This window comes from Monodelphis domestica, chromosome 2, assembly GCF_027887165.1.
Source record: "Monodelphis domestica isolate mMonDom1 chromosome 2, mMonDom1.pri, whole genome shotgun sequence".
NCBI classification, from domain to species: Eukaryota; Metazoa; Chordata; class Mammalia; order Didelphimorphia; family Didelphidae; genus Monodelphis; species Monodelphis domestica.
In genome coordinates, this window is record NC_077228.1 from 481831364 (window position 1) to 481855693 (window position 24330).

General features: G+C 42.1%; 1 protein-coding gene across 2 annotated transcripts in view; it reads right to left on the reverse strand.

The window, feature by feature from the left end:
- The window catches only part of KCND3 (potassium voltage-gated channel subfamily D member 3), a 329597-nt gene that overhangs the window by 36698 nt on the left and 268569 nt on the right, over positions 1 to 24330 (reverse strand). The window lies entirely within an intron of this gene.

Here is a 24330-nt window from a genome sequence, read left to right on the forward strand (position 1 = left end):
ATAAAAAGATAATAATAGTTATTGTTTACAAAGTACTTTAGGGTTCATCAAATACTTTTGGTCTTCATGACAGTTCTTTATTATTATTATTTTATAACCCTTATTTCCCATCTTAGAATCAGTATGAGTTCCAAGGCAGAAGAGCATTAAGGGCTAAACAAGGGGGGTTAAGTGACAAGTTCCGAGTCACACAGCTAAGAAGTGTCTGAGGATAGATTTGAACCCAGGACCTCCTTTTTCCAGGCCTGACTCTCAATCCACTGAACCACTTAGATGATCCTGGCAGGTACTATTATTATCCCCATTTTACAGATGAGATAATTGAGATTAAGGGACTTAACTAGGGTCACATATGTCTGAAGTAGGAGTTGAACTAAAATTTTTCTGTCTTCACCAAATCATATTCCATCATGTCTACACTGGAAAGAACCTTAGAAAGCTTCTAGGTTTAATCCCTCCTTCTGCAGATGAGGAAAAAGACACAGAAAGGGGAACTAATTCTGCCTCATGACAAATGTTATTTTGTTAACAGACCTCTCCTATGTTTATGCTTTCCCTCATCACTCTATTTTAAGAACCTTGAAAGTAAGAACTGTTCCCCATACCCCTTGTTATCCTCTACCACACTAAATACATTGTTTTGTATGCAGTGGCTTCAAGTCAAGGAGATCTGAGTTCAAATCTTGCCGTAGACACTTACCAGCAGTGAGTGATGCCATGGGCAAGTCACTTATTCCTTTTCAGCTTCAGTTTGCTCATCTGCAAAATGGGGATCATAAAAGTGCCCACCTCTCAAGGGTTGTTATGAGGCTCAAAAGAGGTAATATATGTAAAAAATCTTTTGAAAATCTTTAAGTGTAATATAAAATACTAGCAATTATTTGTGATTGGAGTTGATCTGCCTTCAGGGATATTGAGCTGCCCTGGTGGTCATTTTCCTGCTCAGAGATAGGGGGTGAGGTCTCAGGTGGAGGCTCTTCCAGCATCTGGGACTCCTGGGGGAGAAGGAGGTTTCTGCAGCTGCTTGGGTTATGTTTTTTCCCAGCATCTGTGACTCCATATCCAAGTGCGGTCCAAGGGCCAGGATGGACTACTTGGAGAATGGAGGGAAGCATATGCCCAAGGCTCTGGCCAGGAAGTTCCATTTGGTCTGCTTTGCCAGAGATCGGAAGAGCCTGAATGTCTGGACCCAAGCTCCTAGAGCCACATGGGGCAGGGGGAGGTGCCCCTATGCCCTTTCCCTCTTTCCCACTGAGGGATAGGTAGGGAGCTGTTCTCCTACAGAACAGGGAAAAAACCAAACCAACCAGATTTGGAGCTCTACTTTTCCTGGCCTTTTAGCCTAAAGACCAGTTTGGCAAATCCCTTCTTGATGTTTTGATTGGTTAGAAATTCACACTTCAGCAATTGCATTAGGGACCCTAATCTCCTGTCTCTGCTCTCATTACTATCTCCCTTCTAATAAATAAAACTCTGTCCCAGCTGTTGAGCAGTATTTAGCCTTCTCGTTAGGAGATAATTTAAAGGCCTTTGTTAAGGCCTTTAAGTTCTGAAGCCTCCTTTCTCCAAGGACAGAAACACCTTCCCAGTCCCCCATCCACCGGGGGCCTAGAAACAGAGGGGTTGAAGACACCCATTAATCATGAAATTATCAGTTTGAAATCCTACGGCTTATTTCTTCTATGAAGGTTTAAAGCGACTCATCCCTCCAGGTTCCTGTGTTAGCAACCTCAGCATTCTTCTTGCCTCCTTACTCTCCCCTCTCTATACATCCAAACAGTTGCCAAAATGTGAAATTTCTTCTTCCACATCTCTCCATCCAACCTGTTCTCTCCATTCCCCAGCTACCATCTTTGTTTTAGGTCCTGTTTCCACTGGACTCTTGCAATGGTCCCTGAATTGGTCTTTCTGCTTTATCTCTTTTCTCTCTATTCCATTCTTCTTCTCCTTTTAAATGAAAAAAACTCTTGCCCTCTGTCTTAGAATCCAGTTCCAGGGCAGAAGAGGGAACTGGGAATGGGTTGGAGTGATGGCCAAGATATAAAGGACAGAGGAACAGATATAAGAAAAGACTTTCAGAGGTAGAAATTGATTGCTATTGTTCAGTCATTCAGTTGTGTCTGACTATGTGACTCTGGACTTTTTTGTTCATGGCTTTGTTTTTTGGCAAAGATAATGGGGTGGTTTGCCCTTTCTGTCTCCCATGTGACTCCATTTGACAGATGAGGAACTGAGGCAAATAGGGAATAACTTCTCCAGGGTCACACCACTAGTAAGTGTCTGAAGCTACATTTGAACCCAGATCTTCCTGACTCTAGACCTGGCACTCTGTCCCCTTTATTTCAAAACTCAAATCATGTGCCATCTCTTCTAGGAAGTCTTCCCTGACTTCTTACTCTCCAGATGGAAGTGATCTTTCTCCTCAAAATTTTGGCACTTCATCTGGATGCTTGGGCGCTTCCTTTGTACTCATCTGTATTTAGGTTAAAACCGTTTCTGTACATTCCCCTTCCTCTCCTTCCCCACCCCATGAAATGATTAAGTTTCTTGACTGCAGGGTGCTCGGTTCTTTTACTTTTCAAGTGCCTAGGCTGGTGATGCACATATACTAGGCGCTTATTAGCAAAGCTTTGGTTGAATCTTGGATTGCAGGTCTGAGCTGTCTCTGACTGGTGATAAATCATCGCTTTTGGTCCTGGCAGTTTTTCAGCCTGGTGGCTTCGACTCAGAACCCCACAAGACAAAACAGAGTCAACAAACCTAATTTGGGAACTGTCCTCTTCCCCCTTCCTCTTCTTCCAACCCAGGGGACGTCAGGACAGGCTTTTGATTGTAATTGTATTGCTGCTGGCTTTTTTTTTTTTTTGCTCAGAGGCTGGAACTGTGCCAAGGTGCCCCCTGGCACCAGGCTTGGGCAAGGGGAGGCATTCAGGGGAGATCAGGTACTTTTTCTGGATGGGAAGACTCCAATCCAATCAGTATCTACTAGGAATAAGGTACGGTACCAGCTGTGGGTCCAAAGACAAACCATGGCATGAAAAGCCATCCTGGCCTTCGAGGCATTTAGAGTCTACCGGAAAACAGAGATTTCTGCTGGGTGTTATGTTGGAAAACAAACCTAGACCAGATCCTGCTACCACCAATCACCACGGCGAACATTTCTGCTTAACGAAAATGTTCCGAACGACTCCAAAATGAGTTTTTGTTTATTACAAGCCAGATTCTGTACGACCAAGCATGACGAAGAAGACAGAGCCCTTCGGAACTGGGTGAAAGAGATTTAGAGCTACGCCAGTTGTCTTCCAGTTTCACTTAGAGGCAGGTATAAAGCGGGTCGCCCCCTTAGAGATCGTTTAGTATAATAACACCTTTTGTTTTACAGACCAAGAAACTAACGGCGGAAGGCATGGGAAGACTTACTCAAGTAGACACAGATGAAACTTAGGACACTGACCTCGCCATCTGCTTGTCCCCCCAGATCCTGGCTGTAATCTGCAACCTCTGGCACCCGTGTTCTCAAGAGAGAAAAGGTTCCGAGATAGTTGCAGACACGGCCCTTGAGGACCCCGAGATGCACTCATCATTGCCCAGCCTTTGGGGGAAGGCTGTGATAAGGTCTCAGGCATCTTAGAACACAGCCCAGAGTGTAAGACTAACCAGGTGTACACAAACCATAAGGAAATGGAAATTCAGAAAATAAAGGGAAAATGATACTGGAAATCAGACCCAGAGCACCACTGTTCAGTTGTACAGCGGGGAGATCAATGGCCCTGGCATCAGGAAGAGCCAAGTTCAAATCCCACTTCAGACACTTACTTGCTGTATGATCCTGGGCAAATCATTTGACACTGTCTACCTCAGTTTCTCCAATTGTAAAATGGGGATAATAATAGCCCAAATATTCACAGGGTGATTGTACGAAAGGCAAATTGTTGAAGCATTTCCTGCCTTAGTTTCCCCAATTGTAAAATAGGAATAATAATAGCTCAAACATTCACAGGGTGGTTGTGAGAAAGGCAGGTCATTTAAGCACTGCCTGCCTCAGTTTCCTCAACTGTAAAAGGGGATAATAATAGCCCAAACATTCACAGGGTAGTTGTGAGAAAGGCAGGTCATTTAAGCACTGCCTGCCTCAGTTTCCTCAACTGTAAAAGGGGTTAATAATAGCCCAAACATTCACAGGGTAGTTGTGAGAAAGGCAGGTCATTTAAGCACTGCCTGCCTCAGTTTCCTCAACTGTAAAATGGGGATAATAATAGCCCAAACATTCACAGGGTAGTTGTAAGTATTTTCTTAAAAATGAGATAATAGTCATAAGTGCCTAGTACATGGTATAGAGATATTAGCTATTATTATTAGCTATTATTATTTCCCCCCCATTTCCCAAATACACAAGCTCAACCAACAGAGAGTCATGGATCAGTCTGACACCAGGTCAGAGGATCAGGCTCTCTCTCCTTTTGTGGGAATAGGTCACTTCATGATGGGGGACAGACTGGTGCCCTTGTTGTAGTCTCCTGCCTCAGAGATGATCTGCTTTGCATTTCTGATTGGAATGTGGAATCAGGCACAAATATTTAAATAGTGTCTGTGGTGGAAAGAAAATTAGGATGACAGAAGACTACATCCTACAAAGACATATCTGTGACTTTCGAGAAGTCATTTAGTTTCCCTTGCCTCAGTTTCCCCATATTTAATTGATCTTTAATAGCACTTTCAGGTTTTTCAGAGTTTTTAATATACATTATCTTATTTGACTTTTTTTTTTAAATTTAAGTCTTTACCTTCCATCTTGGAATCAATACTGTGTATTGGTTCCAAGGCAGAAGAGTGGTAAGGGCTAGGCAATGGGGGTTAAGTGACTTGCCCAGGGTCACCCAGCTAGGAAGTATCTGAGGCCATATTTGAACACAGGACCTTCTATCTCTGGGCCTAGCTCTCAATCCACTGAGCTACCAAGCTGTACCAATTTGACTTTTTTTTCCTTAAAAAAAAATAAACACCTTTACTCTGTCTTAGAATTGATACTGAGAATTGGTTCCAAGACTGATGAGAGGCAAGGGCTGGGCAATGGAGGTTAAGTCACTTGCCCAGGGTCACAGAGTTAGGAAGAATCTGAGGTCAAATTTGAACCCAAGACCTCCTGTCCCTAGAGCTGGCTTTCTATCTACTGAGCCACTTAAATGTCCCTTCATTTGACCTTCCTAACAGCTATATGAGATAGGTACCACAGATATTATTATACCCATTTTTCAGACAAGAAGACTGAGGCTCATTGAAATGAAGTGATTTTCCCATAGTCACACAGCTAATAAGTTACAGATGTAGGATTTGAACCCAAATCTTCTGATTCTCAGGCCATCATTTTTCTTCTACACCATGCTATCACTCTCCTATTTTATCTACACATTGAGAATAACAACATGTCTTTCCCATCTGATCTCACAAGGCTGTTGGGATGAGCCAGAAGAGATGGTGGCCATGAAAACAGTTTAGGAACAGGAAGGGCTATTTCTCTCCTCCCCATCAATGCATCCTCATCACTGTGGCAGCCAGCGTGGGGGAGTTCCATATAGTCAGTCCTTTGTGAAATCTATGAATGGGGGCTCCCAGGAGCAGGTGGTCCTAGCTGCAGCCTCCTTTCTACAGAATGGGCTGAGTTATTGCTGTCATTGTTGGCCCATCGTGGACGGTCCTTCCTGCCTAGAGCTAGGCTCAACTGATTGAAATGAGTTGTCGAGCAGCTAACTTGTATACAGCTTGTTCTCTCTGTTCTTTGGTCATGTCACTCGTGTCTGACTCTCAGCGACTCCATCTGGGGTTTTCTTGGCAGAGACCCTGGAGTAATTTCACATTTCCTTCTTCATAGATGGGGAAACTGAGGCAAATATGGCAAAGTGAGTTGCCTAGAGTCCCACAGCTAGCAAACAGTTGCCATTTCCTTTTCCAGATTATTTTACATATGGGAAAACTGAGGCAAACAGGGCAAAGCAACTTGCCCAGGGTCCCACAGCCAGCAAAGAGTTGCCATTTCCATTTCCAGCTTATTCTACAGATGGGGAAACCAAGGTAAACAGGATGAAGTGACTTGTTCAGGGTCCCACAGCTGGCAGACATTTTCCATTTCCTTCTCCAGCTTATTTTACAGATGGGAAAACTGAGGCAAACAGGGTGAAGTGACATGTCCAGGGTCACACAGCTAGTAAATGTCTCATGCTAGATTTGAACTTAGGACTCCTCATCTTCCTTATTCCAGGCTGAGCGCTCTATCCACTGTAACACCTAGTTGGTATAAGGTTAAAAAGTGTTTCACATTTCTTATTTGAGTCTCAAGACAACCTTATGAATAAATAGGTTCTATTATTTTCCTCATTTTACAGATGGGGAAACTGAGGGAAACAGAGTGAAGTGATTTGACTGGAGGAGTCACATAGCTAGTAAATGTCTGAAGCTGGATTTGAACTCAGGAAGATGAGTCCTTCAGACTCCAGGTCCAGCTTTTGATGCACTGTAGCACTATGTAGCTGCTGAAAGTTAAAAAGCATTTTACATTTATTGTTTGAGCCCCAAACAACCTTGTGAAATAGGTGCTGTCACCATCCCCATTTTACAGATGAGGATGGTTATTTGCCCAGGGATGCATAGCTAACAAGCATCTGGCATGGGATTAGAACTCAGGTCTTCTGGACTCCAAGGTCAGTCATCCAGCTTATAATTAACCTGGATATCTTAAACTCTCCCTAAATTTGCTCCTCTTGGTGATACTGCTGATTAGTTTCCTCATCTGTGAAGCAAGGAGTGTAGAATAAATGGCCTCTGAGGTCCCATAATGCTAGTTCTAGGAAACGGACCCATCCCTCACTGCTTCTGTCACCTTGTTTCCTACAGTCCTATCTAGCCTTGGGATTATTTCTAACTCTTCTCCCCTCCTCCCTTCTCTCATTGAGGCTCTCACCAAGTCCTGTTGATTTCTCCTAAGATGCATCTCCCCAGCATGGCTTCCTCTATTCTTGGTGCTACCTTCATGGTCCAAGAAGCCCTTATCATCTGCCTCCAGATAGATCTTCTGGTCGTAATCTCTCCTTTATACCACAGCAAAGAATAATATTTTTTGAGCATTGATTTGGTCTTTCTTTAGCTTAGATTTGAAACCTAACATGGATAAATGTTAGATTCTGTATTTAGTTTAAGAAAAAAAATTATAAGGGGGCAACTGGGTGGATTTGGGTGCAAAAGCAGTGGATTGAGAGTCAGGCCCAGAGAGGTCCTAAATTCAAATCTGGCCTCAGACACTTTCTAGCTGTGTGACCCTGGGTAAATCACTTAACCCCCATTGCCTAATCCTTACAACTCATGCCTTCGAACCAATACACCGAACTGATTATAAGATGGAAAGTAAGGGCATAAACAAAAAGAAAAAGAAAAAAACTGTGCTACCTTCTTCCCCTCTTTGTAGAGGTGGAATTCTATGGGATTGGAATACTGTTGGCTAATTTTGATGAATGGATCTTTTTCCTTTGTTTTAAAATATTTATTATAAGAAATGATTTACTGAGGTAGGGAGGAGAGAAGGAGATATATTCAGAAGTGAAAATGATGGAAAAACAAAGGATATCAATAGATAGGCTCAAAGGGAACTATGATCTCAGGGATTTGGGAATTCCTTCCAGTGATGCAGATTGCAACCTAGCTCTGGCTGCGGACTCGAAATGTCCATCTGTTGTTGTTGTTTAGTCGTTCAGCCATGTCCAATTCTTCGTGACTCCGTGAACCATAGCTATCCATTGGGTTGTCTTGGCAAGGACACTGGAGGGGTTTGCCATTTCCTTCCTCAATGGATCCTTTTTGCCAGGCAATGAGAGCTTAAGTGACTTGTCCAGAGTCATACAGCTAGAAAGTGTCTGAGGCTGGACTTGAACTCAGTTCTTCCTGAGTGAAGTATCCTTATTCTCCTATAATTTCATGACCAGGGGTCCATTCAATGTACCTTTTCTCACTTTTGGCTGATAACACAAAGGCACTTTGCCTGATTCTTGCTGTGTGATAAGCCCTATTCTCCTCCTGTCATACAATCCCTTGATAATATCATTTCTTCCTGTTCTCCTTCCAAATCTCTTATTGGTTAAAAGCTCTAGCTTGTTCACACCAATCACTCACCTCTCCATGGCTCCCTGTGTGATATTAATTCTTAATTCTCCAGTAAAAATGACGTTCAAAAAATGCAGTAGAATGGGACAAGGCAGTTTGTGTAAAGAATGTTTTTTTTTTTTGGGGGGGGAGAGGCTGAAAATTCAATATAAGCCAATGGCAATTCAACTGCTGAAAATTATGTGACATATATTAAGAGAGATGATGTCCAGAGGAAGGAAAATGATCTGGAGCACTTTATTCAGGCCTGGGTATTATATTTTAGAGCACTGGTTTGAGGAACTGAAACTGTTCAGCCTGTAGATAAAAAGTATGGGGACATGACTGATATCTTCAGAGCTGTCATGTGGAAGAAGGGATAGACTTAATGATAACATTTTATATACTTAATATATGTTACAAATCATTTTAAAAGGTATTATGTATATACATTTATATACAGATATTCTTATTATTTTGTTGATTAGTCCTGTCCAACTCTTCATTACTCCATTTGGGGTTTTCTAGGCAAAGATACTAGAGTGTATAAGGGTTAAAATTAATGGTTGGATAATAATTTAATGAAATTATGTGGTTGCCAATGTTTATTATATCTTGAGTCAGAAATTTATTTACAAATATTTACAAAATGGAGAGGAAACAATAAAGTAGAGAAATGTGAAGAGGTTAGAGAGGTTATCTATCCTATCAACCTAAATGTTTACTATGGGTCTGTTTAATCCAGGTAGAGATTAATTAGCTCTCAACCAGGAAGGCTGGTGGTGAGTAACCATGCAGCCTCCTCCAAGATGGAAGCTAGTCTCTTAGGAAACTAGGAAAGGAGTCAGCCTTTTCACTCATGCAACGAAGTAGTCTAGGAGTCAGAGTCTAAGTTGAAGCTGAGCTCTAAGCCCACCATCCAAGCTGAACTCTCCAGAGAAACTCCCTTGAAGATCCTCCCCAGTCAGAAGTCTATCTCCAGAAGACCATCTCTTCAGACTATCTTCTCAAAGACCATCTGCTCTGAGGGAGTTCGGGGCTTGCTTTTATGGTGACCTTTTCCCTGCCCTTCTTCACAGAGGCCAATCACAGTTTCCAAACCTTCTGAAGGTTAAGTTCTTATCTAAGAGTGTGAATTTTTTAAATCTCACCTTCTGGAGAGTTGAATACTCATCAAAAGAGTTCATAGATTCCTGGCTCACTGAGGTGTGAATTCTCATTTCCTGGCTGATTAAACTGAAAGGGTGGAGAGCTCCTCCACCTATGCTAAGAAGGGTGTTCAAGCTTTTGTTGAATCAATTAAAAAGTAGATAAAGGAGAGTTAATCCTGTCTTCCCTTTAATGAGGTACTAAGTAGGAGTACTTAAGTTAGTGTTAACTCAAGATAGACAATAGAGTAAAGAATTCTCTTTCACAAGTGGTTTGCTATTTCTAGCTTCAGTGGATTAAGGCAAAGAGAGGTTAAGTGACTTGTCCAGGATCACACCGCTAGGAAGTATCTGAGTCCAGATTTGAATTCAGGACATCCCATCTTTAGGCTTGCCTCTCAATTCACTTAGCTACTTAGTTGCCCATTGGTTTTTTGTTTTTTATTCATGTTACAGTGAGGACGTATCTCTGATATTTATATCCCATAGTTTGTTTCTTCTAAAGCAACCTAGGAAGACTTGTATGAACTGATTCAGAAAAAAGTAAACAGAATCAGGAGAACAATTTGTGCAATAGCAAAATTGTAAAAAAGGAAAACCTGGGAAAATTTAAGGATTCTGATTGATACAGGGACTCACCACAATTTGAAGAGGACACATGATGAAGAATGCTACCCATCTCTGGCCAGAGAAATGATGAGTTTAAGATGCAGAATGACAATCTATTTTGCTTGTCTATGTGTATTTCTAGCAAGGTCCAGCCCCCCATCCCTTCTTTTTTTCTTTTTCAGTCATGGTGGAAGAGAAAACAAATGTTTGGTTGTTAAAAAAATTAAAAGGAAGTATTCCTGAACCCTCTCTTTCTCCAGATTCTATCCCTTCTCACTTTTGACCCCCAGACCCTTAGTACAGCCTGGTGTTTAGCTAGGTTCCCTCTTTCATTTATCCCATGGTGGAGTGGTCACACTCACCAACATTTCCCAGCACAGACTTTTTGTTAAATGTCTGGACTCTCCAGGATCAGAACCTCGTAGTCCCACCTCTCTATGGTCAGCTCCATCTCTTAAGCAGGGGCTCACTCACTCCCATGAACAGCCCAAGCTAAAAATAGCGCTCCTTGAAGCCTGATCCTGGGCAGTCAGTGGTGCCTTTGTGTATGGATTGCTGACCCTACAAATCTGCTTTCCCCAGGAAATGATGCGGAAAACCCTTGGAAAAGTAACAACAGAGGCAAATGTTTTAGAGAAGGAAGCCAGTGATGGAAATCTATGGGCAGGGTTAAAGGGATTCTAGGGTTGAGGATCCAAATCAGGGGAGTGGACCAGAATTGGATGAGTAGAGGAGGCTGTATTCTCTTGGGTGTGGATGACAGACTGTACAATTCTTTAGCCCGAGTAAGAGAGAAGACTTCATGAAACATATTTAGGTGGCCTCTGGATGGCAACTTGTGAGATATAGCGTCAAGGGGATTCCTGTGGAAGAGACGGTTGGATAAAATAGACAACAGGCTCCCTTCCCATTCTTCAGCTGTGTGAACAGTTAGAGTGAGGACTCAAACCTAGCCCCTCTTACTCTGAATCTTTCGCTGTATTCATTATATCATGTTAGACTCTTTGTACAAATAGAATAAAATACTCTTACCTTCCACCATCATTTGCTGATCTGGCCCCCCAGTGGTTTCCCTCCAGGATGGTTTGATAGTCGGGGGAAGTCACTGATGCATTTGTCTACACCTGTTCTTGTCCTATAGCCTTATTTTCAATTCTACCTTTGCCCAGTTAGAAAAAGAGAGAGGAGAAATCACAAGAAAGATCATGAAAAGTGGAGAAGCCCAGGGAGAAAGAGGGATCTCCTGGAAGAATTCTGGCACATAGCCGTGTCTCCTTTCTGTCTGCCTTCGCCACAAAAATGAGCCTTTCTGATAATGGGGTTTAAAAGTGAAAGGATGCAAAAGGGACATTCAGGGATCAGGAAACTGAAGGGATGGATGGGCCCCCAGAGAGCCAGCAGAGACCAATGGCCAGTCAGGACACTAAGGGTGAAGCCCAATGTTCCACTCTGTGACACCCTTCACGATGGATGGGTCCCAGAACCTATCCTGCCCTGAAATGCAATTTGGCATCTTCCGTAAGCCAAAGTGCTGCCTGCACTGAGTCAGGGACAGAAAAGCTTACCCTAGTAATATGGGAGGCTAATTAATTTGTATTAGGGCTTAGGGATAATTAAACTTTTTATCTGAGAGTATGCGGCACCAACAGGCAAGCCTTGTACAATTAATTGCTGCCTTCCTTTCCTCCTCCAGGTATCAGACAGATAAGCCAGAGCTGTTCTCTCTCATTCTGTCTAGTGGCTTCTTAAGGGAGAGGAAGCTGCCAGTCTGCCTGGGCCGTGTCCAGGAATGAGACGGAGGGGATACTCCCCCCAGGTAATACTAGAGGGCTCAGCACATATAAGTGTTATAAAAATGCCAGCTATTATTGTGGTGGTTATTATTATTATCTGTTGGATACCTGAGGGGAGACAGGCAAGGAGAGGCCAAGTAAAAAGATTTCCCCCAAAATTTCTGCTTAGTTCTGGCAACACAGGATCACCTTTGCCTCCATGGTATTTCTCTGCAGATGTGTCAAAATGAGTTTCCTAAAGCACAGGATTGATGAAGTCACTCCTTTACTCAAGAAACTTCAATAACTCCCATTTAAAATCCTTTACCTCCTGGCTCCAACCTCCCTGTCCAGCCTTATTTTACATGACTCTCCTTCATCATCTTTTCAGCTAGACCAGACTGATCTGACTTGTTTCTCACCTTGACACTCCATCTCCTACAGCTCTGTGTCCTAGCAAAGGTAGTCTGTCCCTCATACCTGGAATCTGCCCTTACTTTCATCTCTTACAATCCCTAGATTCCTCCAAAGCTCAGTTCAAAGGTTCCTTGCTACATGAGGACTTTTGTGATTCCCCCAAGTTCCAATGCCTTCCTTTCTCCCAACCAAAATAACCATACAGAGTGCTGAACCTGGAGTCAAGAAGACCAGTTCTAATGTGGCCTTATGCCTCTGTGTGATCCTGGGAAAGTTACTTAACCTCTGACTGCCTCAGTTTCCTTATCTGTAAAATGGGGGTAACCAGAGCACCTACTGCCCAGGGTTGTTGTAAGGACTGAATGAGGTAGTATTTATAAGTACTATTTATAAATTATATATCAATTATGCTATATTATTTATAAATATACTAAATTTTATATTTAAAATTATACTAAGTATCACCTAGTTACCCAATATTATTTTATATTTATATTTTTATAAATATAGCATATTTATAAATATACTTAGTAGTATATAAATGATACATTTATAAATTACAAATAAAAATACTATTTATAAATACAAAAAAAATGTAGCATAGTGCCTGGCACATAGTAGGTTCTCTATAAATGTTTATTCTCTTTTGCAAGAAACCATTCTTGGTCTTTCTACTCCCTTCCAGCTTCCCCTCTGGGATTACCTTCCATCCGTTTTGTATATATCTTCTATATACATTGTTATTTATATATTGGACACATAGATGGTGCAGTGAATAAAGTGCTGGGTTTGGAATCAGGAGGACTCATTCTTCATGAGTTCAAATCCAGCCTCAGACACTTTCTAGCTATGTGACCCCTGGGCAAGTCACTTAACCCTGTTTACCTCAGTTTCCTCACCTGTAAAAATGAGCTGGAGTAGAAAATGGCAAACCACTTCAGTATCTTTGCCAAGAATATCCCAAATGGGGTTACAAAGAGTTGGACACAATTGAAAACTGACTGAACACATTACATGTTACCTCCCACACTGAGTACAAGAATAGTATTTTTGCCTTTCTCTGGATCTTCAGCATTCCGCAATGTGCTAGGCACTCAATAGGTGCTTTATAAATGTTTACTGCCCAACTGCCAGGTCATCATGTTTGAGTTCTAAGGGACTCTCTACTCAGGCAAAATGGGGGGAAAAAAATCAAAGGATTGGTCATCCAGTTACCACTAGGGGAAGAAAAAACCCTCCTTTAGAAGAATAGGAATAAGAAGACTGGAACAGAGTCCCTTATCTCTGGCTCAACAACTGGGTGAATCACCCCAGACAAATCCATAAATGGGCAAAATCCATTAAATGAGGATAAGGATGCTTCCATCACTTCCCTTTTTGGTCTGTTCTAAGGGCCAAAGGAAATAATGGATATGAAACTGTCTTGTAAACTGAAAATCATAAAAGTGTGAACTATCTTTTCTAATAATTAGTATTCATCATGGCCTGGGACAGATCAGCAAAGGGCTGGATGCTGAATGCCCAAGGCTTATTGACTGAAAAATCACAACACTAATAATTTGTTATCATTTAGTCATTTTTCAGTCATTTCTGACTTTTTGTGACCCTATTTGGGGTTTTCTTGGCAGAGATACCGGAGTTGCTTTGCCATTTCCTTCTCTAACTCGTTTGACAGATGAGGAAATTGAGGCAAATAGGGTAAAGTGACTTGCTCATGGTTAGTAAATGTTGGAGGCTGGATTTGAACTCAGGAAGATGAGTTCCCAGTACTCTATCCATTGTACCACTTATGTGCTCCAACATGAACGACAGTCCACATACAATAAGGTTTGCAAGGTACCTCCCATTTATGTTCTCATCTGAGCCTCCTGGCAACCTTCTGCAGTGGATATTACAGGTATCATTCTTCTCTTTTCCAAGATGAGGAAACTGAGGCTCTGAGAGCCTCAAAAATGGCATGACCATAGTCATGCATGGACCTGGTCAGTTCTGGAGGTGGGACTGGAAACCAGGTCTGTCTTTACCCTGCTGCCAGTCTTCTTTCCATCCCTCCTTTCCTGCCTCTTGTGGAATTTGTTTAACGGGTACCTTGGGCACTAGAGCATTGTTTCTGTGTCTGTAGCATGATATAAAATAAAGAATTCTGGATTTAGAATGGGATGATTTATTCAAATCCTGGTTCTACTGTTCCCCTTGAATAAATCACTTCTCTTCATCCCTCAGTTGTCTCATCTGTAAAAAGGAGGGATTTGAACTCTGGTCTCTGAAATTTCTTCCATCTTTCTACCTTCTGACTTTCTTGATCTAGATCCAGAGTCTCTTCTGTTACTAGAGGTGGGGCACAGTATGGCCGGGTGGCTGAGGCCACCACTCCCAGCAGTGGCAGAGCCAGTTTCCATCAGAGGGCATTGGAGCCACCCTCAGCTGTGGGCAACATGAGCAGGCAAGCTCATCCACCAATGCTAATTGAGAGAAGCTGGAACAGACAAAACCCTTGGCCTAGAGCATCAATCTGGTGGTTTAGACTTGAAGAATAATTTGCTTCAAGCAACAGGCATTGCCTGTTTCCTGTCACTAGGTTTTCTGAAAGGTAGGGGCCAGGACCTGACATTTATTTATTTTTTTAAATTAAATATTTAATTTTCCCCCCAATCCATATAAAAATAATTTTTGACATTCATTTAAAAATTTTTGAGTTTCAAATTCCATCCTCTCCTTTCCCTCCCTAGTCTTTGAAAAGCGAAGCAATTTGATATAGATTATGCATGTACAGCCATGCAAAACCTATTTCCATATAGCCATGTTGTGAAAGAAAACATAGACCAAAACAAATCCAAGAAAAATAAAGAAAGTAAAAAATAGTAGGCTTCAATCTGCATTCAGACTCCATTAGTTCCTTCTCTGGAGGTGGATAGCATTTTTTATCCTCAGTCTCTCTGAATTATCTTGAGTGGTTGTTTTGCTGAAAATAACTAAGTCATTCATAGTTGATTGTCATTAAAATATTGCTGTTACTGTGTACAAATTCTCCTGGTTCTGCTTGCTTCACTTTGTATCAGTTTGTGTAAGTCTTCCCAGGTTTTTCTGAAATCATCTTCTTGTTATTTCTTATAGCACAATAGTACTCCATTACAACCATATACTACAACTTGTTCAGCTATTCCTCAATTGATGGACATTCTCTCAATTTCCAATTATTGTCACCACAAAAAGGGATACTATAAATATTTTTGTATGAGCAAGTCCTTTCCCCCCAGCTTTGATTTCTTTGGAATATAGACCTAGTAGTGGTATTGCTGGGTATATGCACAGCTTTTTAGCCTTTTCAATTTAGTTCCAAATTGCTCCTCAGAATGGTTGGATCATTTACAACTCCACCAATAGTGCATTAGTGTCTCAGTTTTCCCCTCCAAATTCGTCTTTTAGGGTCATATTAGCCAATTTGATAGGTGTGAAGTGGAATCTCAGAGTTTCTTTAATTTGCTTTTCTCTGATTAGTGTTGATTTAGAGAATTTTTTTTTCCATATGATAGCTTTGATTTCTTCATCTGAAAACTGCTTGTTTTCATCTCCTTTGATCATTTATCAAGTGGGGAATGGCTCCTATTCTTATAAATTTGACTCCATTCTCTCTATATTTGAGAAATGAGGGGGGCAGTTGGGTGTCTCTTTGGTTCAAATCTGGCCTCAGACACTTCCTAGCTGTGTGACCCTGGTCAAGTCACTTAGCCCCCATTGCCTATCTTTTACCATTCTTCTGCCTTAGAACCAATACAGAGTATAGATTCTAAGACAGAAGGTAAGGATTATAAAAAATATTTGAGAAATGAGATCTTTATCAGAGAATAAGCCCTGACATTTAAAGTAGAAGGTGTTACCTCTTAGCAAAATGCACAGTTATTCAACAGAGTCCAGTCCTCATCGCCAAGTTACGCTGAACTTGAACTGAAGCCAAAAGTTTGTACTGCCTTCTCTTGGGTGAGTCTCATGAACTTAGAATTTTAAAGCTGGCAACAACTTCGGAGATCATATGAAAACAGTCTAGTCCTCTCTGCCTAGCTCATTTGCCTCTAAGAGAAAGGAAAATTTCTATTCTATTAAAGGAGCTTCCATCTATCAGGATGTACTGAAGTTCAGAGAACACTTTGTTGTGCATCTTTCTAACCATGTAACATAGGTGTGCCTTAGCCCTTATTAACCTCTTAGCTCTATGAAGATTGAGGTCTAGTTTTACTCAAATCTGAATTTGTCCCCGCTGCCTCTCATTGTATGGCTCACACAGTAAATACTAAATAAATGTTTGCCTCTTAAACTTTAATTTAATTAATTTTAATTTTTGAATTTTAATTTGTTTTAAATTAATTTTGAAATCTTCCCATTTATTTTATAATGAGGAAACTGAGGTCTAGGGTTAAGTGACTTGCCCCGAGTCAGAGAGCTCTGGTGGCAGAACTTGGATTAGAACACTCACCCTGGGTCTTCTGCTCTGTTATACCATGTTACTTTAAGCCTGAGCACAGAACTAGGGGCTAAAACCATGAGTTGGTGTTGCACATCCTTTGTGATCACAAACCGTGATTGTGGGCAAAATCATTTATTCATTCACTGAGAAAGCATTTTTTTTAACCTCTCAAAGCTTTAGCATCTCCATCTGCAAAATAGGGACAATGACACATTTTTCCCAAGGCAGAAGGGACCTTAAAGGCCATCTAGTCTAACTCTGTACCTGACTGGAAATCCTTTCTACAGCATCTCTTCTGGGTCACAGGCTCTTAGTCTTTGGGATTAAGGGGCCTCAGAGGCTATCTAGGCTAACCCTTCCATCTTAATGATGAGAAAACAGAGGCTCAGGGAGATGAAATAATTGACCCAAGATTACACCACGTATCAGAGGCAGGATTGATAACCAGGTCTTTTGACTCTACAGCCTGTATTTTGTCTATTGCACCTAACCGTGGACAACAAACGCCAGAGAAGCCAGGGAACAGGAGAGAGGAGGCAAGACAAGAGGCCTGGATAATCTAGAAGAAGAATAACTGGCCCTTCGATAACAGAAAATTGGTTGAATTGATATTAGGCCTGGGGAGACCGAAGCTCCTTGAGGGCAGAGAATGAGCTTGGTTTAGCTAATCAGATCACCACTGACACTGAGAGACAGTATCTCTGCACTTTGTCAGTTGAATAGATTTGATATTTGATGGCCCAGAAGAGAAAAGAACATGGTGCCTCTATGGATCAGTGCTCTTGAGCTTGTTTGTGTTCAGAGGAAAGAAGTGTCATGGAATCCCTCCAAGCCAGTCATGGCGCATCATGGCCAGTGGTGTTTCAGTCAGGTCTCTTGACTTGATAGCATGACTTGGGGCTCTATCTCCCTGTGTGATCACAGGAAAAAAAATTTGGGGGGGCTTATGGGCTATTTCCATGTTTTTCCTTCTTCAAGAATTCCCCCAAAGATTAGCTTCACTTAAGATGTTTGCAGTGCCCCTCCCAACTTATCTTCTTCCTATCGTGCCCTCTGCATCTCCCTGAAGCCAAGAGTCTCCTTGTCAGAGGCACAGAGCCCCTGGGAAGCTCATTACAGAAGGAACAACACAGATGGTGGTTTTACTCCCTCCAACTTGTCTTATTTTTGTGCCCCAAGCATTTAGGCAAGCACTTCCTTTCCTGGTCATTCCAATAGGAAGAAAAGTGATGAAATAGCTTGTTTCTATTGATAAACTGTATGCTCCCTGAGGGTAGGGCTTCTTTTTGCTTTTCTTTGTACTCCTGGTGCTGGGAACAGTGCCTGGCTCATAGTAGGAGCTGACCAAAATCTTGTTGATTGCCTGGAATTGTAGGAGGTTTGATTATAGATTCCTCTACTAAAGTCCTTCTCCGATGGCTCGCTGTGGTAGGGAGATGACTCTGGGTTTTTGAAGGCATAGCATAAGCCCTGGTGGGTCTTTCCTACTGAGCTGGACAGGCTTTGCATTTGGACCTGGCCATGGTTTATATGTCTGCTGTCCCCAAACCAACTTAGGTAAGTTCAGAGAAACTCTTTCCTAGAAAGCTGGCTACTAGGGGATGAATATTTTGGCCACAACACCTCCTGAAGCTTATCTCCCAAGGAATAATGGGGACTTCGATCTGTACCAGAGAAGGCAATACCCATATTGATGGAATTAGGGAGTTGTAAGGTATTTACATATGACTGTTTACTATTTTAGTCTAACTGGGCTTGCCTTTGGAGTATGCCCAGATCGCCCAACTTGGAGGAACCCCTAAGCAGTGGGCCTGACACTGCTTGACCAAAACCCCTGGAACATGGAGGCTCTGCATCGCCTACCACTGAGGGCCAGGGTAGTCTTCTTGGATGGTCTGCATTCTGCTTGCTCTGTTCTGTGTGGAGAGTGAAGATCACAGTTCACCCACAGCGTAGGAGAGAGGAGAGCTTATCCTACTGTTAATGGCTAAATGGAATTGGGGTACAGGGGGTCCCCCAATAACTGAGGATGCATTTATTAAGCTCCAGGCACTGTGTTAAGAATTGGAGATAAAAGACAAAGTCCCTGTTCTCAGTGAACTTGGTCTAGCCGCAGAAGCAATACATACACAGGGCAGCATATAAAGTGTCCCAAAAGTCTTAGTTTAATTTTAAGCTTAATTATTAAGGCTTAAAATTTAAAAATATGTAAAACTTTTAAGTCACTAAAGTTTAATATTATGTTGACTTTTGGGCCACTATTTATAAAATGGTTCCATTGTTTCAATTGTATCTGACTCTTTGTGACCCATTTGGGGTTTTCTTGGCAAAGATACTAGAGTGGTTTGCCATTTCCTTCTCTGACTCATTCAATAGATGAAGAAACTGAAGCAGACACAGTTAAGTCATTTGCTCAGGGTCATACAGCTAGTAAGAGTCTGAAGTTGGATTTGAACTCATGAAGATGTGTCTTCCTGATTCCAAGACCAGTGCTCTCATCTACTGCACCACCTATCCATATACAACCTGGATAGAAGGTGATTTGGGGATAGATGTTAGCAATTGGAAAAACTGGGAAAGATCTAATGTAGAAGGTGGTACTTGAGCTAGGTTTCTGGGAGAGGGAGAAGAGAAGAGAACATATTTCAGACATGGTGGACAGAGAGTGTAAAGGCCCAGAGATAGAAGATGGAGAGCTGTGGTATGAGAAGGTGTGTGTGTGTGTGTGAGACAGAGAGAGACAGTGAGAGAGAGAGAGAGAGAGAGAGAGAGAGAGAGAGAGAGAGAGAGAGAGAGAGAGAGAGAGAGAGAGAGAGAGAGAATAAGAGAGAGAGTGAGAGTGAGAGAGAGAATAAGAGAGAGAGAGAGAATAAGAGAATAAGAGAGAGAGAGAGAGAGAATAAGAGAGAGAGAGAATAAGAGAATAAGAGAGACAGAGAGAGAGAGAGAGAGAGAGAGAGAGAGAGAGAGAGAGAGAGAGAGAGAGTGAGAGACAGAGACAGAGAGTGGGGAAGCCAATCCTATGTCTCAGGAGACAGAGAGAAAGGAAAAGAGGGTAGGAGAATATATGGAGGAGCCGGAGTAGCCTGTAGGCCTGGGCATAGACTTGGGGAAGTGCAAGAAGACATAGGAATTTCCCCACCAGCAGCTTTAGGGTATCAGTAAATAAAGACTGAACATGGAGGCAGCTGAGTGGCCTGATGGATTGAGAGCCAGTCCTAGAGATAGGAGAGCCTGGGTTCAAATATGACCTTAGGCATTTCCTAGCTGTATGACCTGGGCAAGTCACTTAACCTCCATTGCCTAGCTTTTATTGCTCTTCTGTCTTAAAACCAAGACACAATATTGATTCTAAGCCAAAGGTAAGGGTTAAAAAAAAAACAGGCTGAACGCAGAGTAGGAAAAGAGGAAGAAAATGACTGATGGGATCAGATGGAGTTTATCTCCTCTAGTCTTAGAACCCATTGCCTCACTGGGCTCTACAGAGGTGGATAGGGGCAGGACATTTCTGTGCCATGGCTTGTCCTTGCCCCCAATATCACAAAGCCTTTCGTGGTTTCAGGTTCAACTTTGGACCAAGGGAATGATATAGATGCAGTTTCTCTTCTAAGAGCTCAGTCTAAGACATGCTGATAGGATAAGTATGTAAAGGATGCACTGAGAACAAGATGCAAACAAGCAAACCAATTTGAAACTAGACAGGAACCCATGCCAGCTGATAAAAGCCAGGGGAGGAAATGCAATCAAGGCCTGTGTTGGTCTCCTTTCAACAAGAAAATACAGAACAGTAAATTGAGTTCTTAAATTTATGATGAAGATCCCAAAATACCACTGAGATCTCCTCCGCCATGGGAGTGACTTGAAGGACCTGGGTGGGTGGTTGGGTGGGTAATTTCTCCTCTGGAGAAGGGTGTGTGAGGAAGAAGATTAGAGGAATAGAGGAAGGGAGAGAGACAGAAACAAGAAAGAGAGAGAGACAGAGAGAAAAAAGAGAGAAAGAGACAGACAGACAGAGAGAGAGAGACAGAGAGAGAGAGAGAGGAGGAAGAGAGACTGAAAAAAGAGAGAGGAACAGAGGAGAGATAAAGAGAGAGATAGAAGAGGAGGAAGAGAGAGGAAATAGGAGGGAACACAGGATGCCTAAATTTAGAATAGGAAGGGATCTCAGAGATCTTTGAATTAAACCACCTCATTTCATAGATGAAGAAACTGAGTCACAAAGAGGTTAAGTGACTTGCTCAAAAAAGTCTCATTTAATGAGTCAGTTTCTGAGGCTGGATTGTGGCCCAGATCATCCTTCCCTTCACTGTGGAGGAGGAGGAGTGAGGGAAGAATTGAGGAAGGGAAAGGAGAGATAGGGAAAAAAGGAGAACAAAAAGAAGGGAGACAGAAGAAAGAATAGAAAAGAGCAAAAGGTGGAAGAGAGAGAGGGAGAGGGAGCAAACAAAAGAGAGAGAGAGAGACAGGAGAGGGAAAGAAAGACAGACAGACAGAGGGAGAGAGACAGAGAGAGGGGGAGAGGGAGAGACAGAGATGGAGAGTCAGAGAATATTTCTCAGCTTCTGAAACTTATACCTCTTTGGAGGATTTACCTGGGCAATATACTCCCTTCTGGGTACCCCTATCCTGAGCCCTAGTCAGGAGACTGACAACAGGTTCAATGAAATTATTCCCTGTTGTGGGGAGCTGTCATGGCATTTCTAGAGTCAAGGATGGTGCTTTCTGCGTACACAGTTGGTACTGCTTGTTATATCGTATTCTATTTGTTTCTAAAGTTCCAGACTTGGCTTCTGGAAAATGGAGGCCACTCACGTTCTTCCCTGTATTTCTGGGTCGGAGAGCAGCTCTTTCCCTCTTCACACCCCCTAACCCCTGGGGGTGGGAAGCATGGGGAACATTACACACATCCCTGGTTAGACTATCAAAGGCCTGGAGAGAACCCTGTCCCCCAGGCCCTGGCCATCTGCTCATCTTTCTCCATATGCTCAACTGAACAGACCTTCTCCCCTGAGCTGGCTCCCATTGCGCTTTCCAGCTCTGCTCAGTGCAGGACCAGACCCAAAGAAACAACAGGACCATGGAGCATTGTCCTTGGGGCTCCAGACTCCAGTGGAGGCTGGGGCAGGGGTAGAAGCTAGGAACCAGAGTGGGTTCCCTTAGGTTGGGGGAAGGAGAGTGTTATAGATGTAGGTCAATCTAGCAAAAAATGACTCAACCAAAAAGTATTTATTAAGAACCGTCTATGTGCCTGGAACTAAGCTAGAATGTTGGGATGTAAATGAAAAAGTGTGGCAGTCTCTGCCTTCCTGTATAATAATAATAATAATGAAGATGATAAATCCACATAGGCTTAAATATTGAGAACAACATTTCCATCCACAGAATGGGCAGAACTAGGGGACAGAGGAAACCAGTGCTCCCAGAATCCTTAAGAGTTTTGCATTTTCTTCCAAATATCCCCTGGTTTTGGTATTGAGCCATAAGGACTGGGGGTAATTATAGGATTGCCTGTGCCTAGTTCTTATAGTTGAACAAGACCAAGCAAGTGGCTGGCAGACCCCCATTGGTGGTTAAATGTGTTTTGATCTTAAAATGCAACTTTCATGAAGTCATTTCCTTTCCCTAAAGAATCTTCAGTGGCTTCTACAGGAGAATGTTCAAATATTTTCTCTATTTCCTTCTTTTTAAAAATCTTTACCTTCATTCTTAGGATCAATACTGTGTATTGGTTCTAAAGCAGAAGAGCAGTAAGGGCTAGGCAAAGGGGGTTAAGTGACTTGCCCAAGATCACACAGCTAGGAAGCGTTTGAAGCTAGATTTGAACCTATGACTTTCTGGTTTTTCTTCAGTAGTCCCTTTAAAAAAAGTAATAACAATAACTTATTATGCCCATTATGTGTCAGGCCCTATGCTAGGTGCTGTACAAATATCATCTCATTTTATCCATCCAATGACCTTGAGAGGTAGGGGCTTGTTATTATCCACATTTTATAAATGAGGAAAGGAAGGCGAACAGAAGTCAAGTGACTTGACCAAGGTAACCCATCTAGTAAAGACCTGATCCTGAATTGAACTCAGATCTTCCTTACTCCAGGTCCTACACTGTTTCCAGTGCTATCTAACCACCCCTTTAGGATAATTTCCAATTTTTTCAGCTTGCCATTCAGGGCCCCCCAGAGTTCTTTCCTACCTTATACATGTATTATCCATCTTATTTTCTACTCCATGGGCCTCTTTGAGTCTTCGATACTCTTGTTTCTCCTCTCCAATTTTTATAAAATATACCTATCCTATCAAGGTATATTCTAGGAAGTCTTGCCTGAGTATTCCAGCTCTGATTCTAGCTCACCTAAAAGAGTGAGCAACAACCAGTTTGGAAGGAATCTTACAGATTGCCTAGTCTAACCTTTCATTCAAGCTCTCATCGTGGACCTCCCCTCAATAGAGTCTCACATAGATGGTGGTGAATCAGCCAATCCCTAAGGACTTCCACTGAAGATTTTATTTAGAAAAAAGCCATTTACTTATTTTATAAACATTATTTATGTTTATACTCTCCCATTGCCTCCCCATTGAACAATTTAAAAAAAGGAAATCTGAACCTTCATAATAGATGGGTATAGTTCAGCAAAACAAATTCCCATATGGGCCATGTCCAAAACTAGATCTCATCCTGTATTTTAAGTCCATCACCATTCTGGCAGGATGAGAGGAGTGCTCTTCATTGGCAGTCCTTTGGACTTCCAATGCACTACTTTTTGAAGCAGGCGTTGTCAACATTGGGCAGCTTGAATTGATAAAAAGATCTTTCTCATATCACATCAAAACATGGCTCCTTGACTTGCCTCTGTTGGTCGAATCTGTCCTCTATAGATAGAGATTGCTGTTGTTGAATCGTTTTCAGTTGTGTCTGACTCTGTGATCCCCTTTGAGGTTTTCTTGGTGAAGATTGTGGAGTAGTTTGCCATTTTATTCTCCAGCTCATTTTCCAGATGGGGAAACTGAGGCAAACAAGGTTAAGTGACCTGCCCAGGGTCACATAGCTAGAAAGTGTCTGAGGCTGGATTTGAACTCAGGAAGAAGGAATGCTTTATCCATTGTGCTACCTAAGTCTAAGTCTAGACTATATAATTTGTCTTTCACAAAGAGGTAGTGTTGTATACCAGAGAGATCCTTGATTGTGGGGGTTTGGCTCCGTTGCCTTGGACAAACACTTAATTGCCCTGAATCTCATTTTCTCCATTAAGTCAAATGGAAATAAAAATATATGCATTGCCCACCTTATGGGGGGGGTCATAAACAAAGTACTTTGTAAACTTTTAAAAGTACCCTAACGGGCCCCAAAGATGTGGGCTGTTTTTATTGGAGCCTTTCTTGGAACTGCTCTAATCTTTACCAGAGAATGAAGGCATTCGGTCACATAAAGGCACATCTTTTGCCTGCCTTCTCTCCCTCCCTTACATATGAACTGCTATCTCGAGACAACCTATTCAGAGGGCCATAAGGGTTCTCTCTACCATTGTGATTTTCCCTCTTCCTCCTCAGCTTTTGTTTCTGCTCTTCTTTTTTCCTGCCTTAAAACCCATTCATTCTAGCTGTGTGACCCTGGGCAAGTCACTTAACCTCAACTGCCTAGTCCTTGCCATTCTTCTGTCTTAGAATTGATACTTAAAAAATTAAAAACCAAACCAAACTCATTCAGGCATGGGAGGGTTGAGTGAGAAAGAAGGGAAGGAATACCTCTGAAGCTATTCCTTCCATTCCTCAATCTCAGTTAGTATCCCTACCTTTTGAC